A 3,188-nucleotide genomic window follows, 5' to 3' on the forward strand; every position below is an offset into this window, starting at 1 on the left:
CAGGAGTTATTTAGACAGCCAGGGTTTTAAACATCATTTGTACAATGTTTAAAATTTTGTATCCATTGTAGAAGTGCTTCCTACGGTTGCCGTGATTTCCTTGCCCCGTCTAGGACCTACTGTGGTGTTTGTCTTCACTCGAGCCTGCGGTGGAAAAAAAAAAAGTGATGCTTCGAGGCTGGCAGTACCTCTGCAGACCCACCAGATGGCGACTGTGGGAAGGATGCCGAGCAGGACGAGAGAGGAAAAACTCCGTCAGGAAGGGTCAGGGCTTCATGTATGGAGGACCCGTCCGGAACGATGCGCATGCGAGGAGGTACTTCTCTGCTGCAAAGGGTTTTTGGGCCTCGGATATAAAAAAAAGAAATCCGCGTTAGTAGCAGCCACCGGGTGCATGTAAGTCGGTGGACCGGAATCTGGCCACCTGCCCTGATTTGTGTTTAACATGATTAGCAATATCAATGTTTAGAAAGTTCGCAGTGTGCTTCCGTATTGATAGAGGCTCAGCATATAGCCTAAACGTTGACGTATAGCACACATAGAACGTGTTGGCTAACATACACAGACTGATTTCATTGTTAGAAACCTGATGTAATGTTTTTATAAATTTATGAAACAAGTGTGTATATATAAAACAATGGTTGTTCATTAAGAAGAAACGATCTTGAAAACTTTATTAGGACACCTGGACTGTACATAATAGACTTTGTATAATAGGCACAACAGGTGCCTTTATAAAAATTATAAAAAGACATTCCGCTGCTTGCCAAATACGAGGAAAACGGGAAGATGGGGCGGTATTGGGAGGATGATGAGGACTGGGCGGACGCCCGGTACAGGGGGCGCCGCAGGCCTACACGAGTCTTCTGGGGGCACGATGGCGTGGCGCAGGGTGGGTCGATGTCCGCAGGCACACACACACCATTCCAGCCCTCACCCTAAATCGCCCCTCCGCGCGCACGGGGACGAGGGGGAACGCGAAATCTCATGTCTTCTTTGTCTTACAGGCCCGAACGGAGACATCTCCTGGAGGCCAATGAATCACAGACCTTGAGGCCAGGGAGACAGACTAAATTACATATATGTGTAAAAAAGGGTCTATGCGTCAATGCATGTTTTCTTGGTTATTTGTGTGTGTGTATATATATATATATATATATATATATATATATATATATACCCTGAGACTCATACGTGCTTGCGCGGCAAAACGGCATCACAGGAGTTATTTAGACAGCCAGGGTTTTAAACATCATTTGTACAATGTTTAAAATTTTGTATTCATTGTAGAAGTGCTTCCTACGGGTTGCCGTGATTTCCTTGCCCCGTCTAGGACCTACTGTGGTGTTTGTCTTCACAAGAGCCTGCGGTGGAAAAAAAAAAAAAAAAAGTGATGCTTCGAGGCTGGCAGTACCTCTGCAGACCCACCAGATGGCGACTGTGGGAAGGATGCCGAGCAGGACAAGAGAGGAAAAACTCCGTCAGGATGGGTCAGGGCTTCCTGTATGGAGGACCCGTCCGGAACAATGCGCATTCGAGGAGGTACTTCTCTGCTGCAATGGGTTTTTGGGCCTCGGATATAAAAAAAAGAAATCCGCGTTAGGAGCAGCCACCGGGTGCATGTAAGTCGGTGGACCGGAATCTGGCCACCTGCCCTGATTTGTGTGTAACATGATTAGCAATATCAATTTTTAGAAAGTTCGCAGTGTGCTTCCGTATTGACAGAGGCTCAGCATATAGCCTAAACGTTGACGTATAGCACACATAGAACGCGTTGGCTAACATACACAGACTGATTTCATTGTTAGAAACCTGATGTAATGTTTGTATAAATTTATGAAACAAGTGTGTATATATAAAACGATGGTTGTTCATGAAGACAAGAAACGTTATTGAACACTTTATTAGGACACCTGGACTGTACAGAATAGACTTTGTATAATAGGCACAACAGGTGCCTTTATAAAAATTATAAAAAACATTCCGCTGCTTGCCAAACACGAGGAAAACGGGAAGATGAGGCGGTATTGGGAGGATGATGAGGACTGGGCGGACGCCCGGTAAAGGGGGAGCCGCAGGCCTACACGAGGCTTCTGGGGGCGCGATGGCGTGGCGCAGGGGTGGGTCGATGTCCGCAGGCACACACACACCATTCCAGCCCTCACCCGAAATCTCCCCTCCGCGCGCACGGGGACGAGGGAGAACGTGAAATCTCATGTCTTCTTTGTCTTACAGGCCCGAACGGAGACATCTCCTGGAGGCCAATGAATCACAGACCTTGACACCAGGGAGACAGACTAAATTACATATATGTGTAAAAAAGGGTCTATGCGTCAATGCATGTTTTCTTGGTTATGTGTGTGTATATATAAATATATATATATATATATAAACCCTGAGACTCATACGTGCTTGCGCGGCAAAACGGCAACACAGGAGTTATTTAGACAGCCAGGGTTTTAAACATCATTTGTACAATGTTTAAAATTTTGTATACATTGTAGAAGTGCTTCCTACGGGTTGCCGTGATTTCCTTGCCCCGTCTAGGACCTACTGTGGTGTTTGTCTTCACAAGAGCCTGCGGTGGAAAAAAAAAAAAAAAAGTGATGCTTCGAGGCTGGCAGTACCTCTGCAGACCCACCAGATGGCGACTGTGGGAAGGATGCCGAGCAGGACAAGAGAGGAAAAACTCCGTCAGGAGGGGTCACGGCTTCCTGTATGGAGGACCCGTCCGGAACAATGCGCATGCGAGGAGGTACTTCTCTGCTGCAAAGGGTTTTTGGGTTTTCGGATGAAAAAAAAGGAATCCGCGTTAGGAGCAGCCACCGGGTGCATGTAAGTCGGTGGACCGGAATCCGGACAGCTGCCCTGATTTGTGTTTAACATGATTAGCAATATCAATGTTTAGAAAGTTAGCAGTGTGCTTCCGTATTGATAGAGGCTAAGCATATAGCCTAATCGTTGACGTATAGCACACATAGAACACATTGGCTAACATACACAGACTGATTTCACTGTTAGAAACCTGATGTAATGTTTGTATAAATTTATGAAACAAGTGTGTATATATAAAACGATGGTTGTTCATGAAGACAAGAAACGTTCTTGAACACTTTATTAGGACACCTGGACTGTACAGAATAGACTTTGTATAATAATAGGCACAACAGGTGCCTTTTATAAAAATT

General features: G+C 45.5%; 1 long non-coding RNA gene across 1 annotated transcript; it reads left to right on the plus strand.

The window, feature by feature from the left end:
* Positions 1-117: 117 nt before the first annotated feature.
* On the plus strand, positions 118-2,789 carry LOC133497291 (uncharacterized). The gene is made up of 3 exons (XR_009794017.1): positions 118-396; positions 1,334-1,542; positions 2,236-2,789. It is a non-coding gene; the product is annotated as an uncharacterized LOC133497291 (long non-coding RNA).
* Positions 2,790-3,188: the final 399 nt, after the last annotated feature.

The sequence above is a fragment of the Syngnathoides biaculeatus genome, unplaced genomic scaffold (genome assembly GCF_019802595.1).
Source record: "Syngnathoides biaculeatus isolate LvHL_M unplaced genomic scaffold, ASM1980259v1 ctg269_pilon_pilon, whole genome shotgun sequence".
Taxonomy (NCBI): Eukaryota; Metazoa; Chordata; class Actinopteri; order Syngnathiformes; family Syngnathidae; genus Syngnathoides; species Syngnathoides biaculeatus.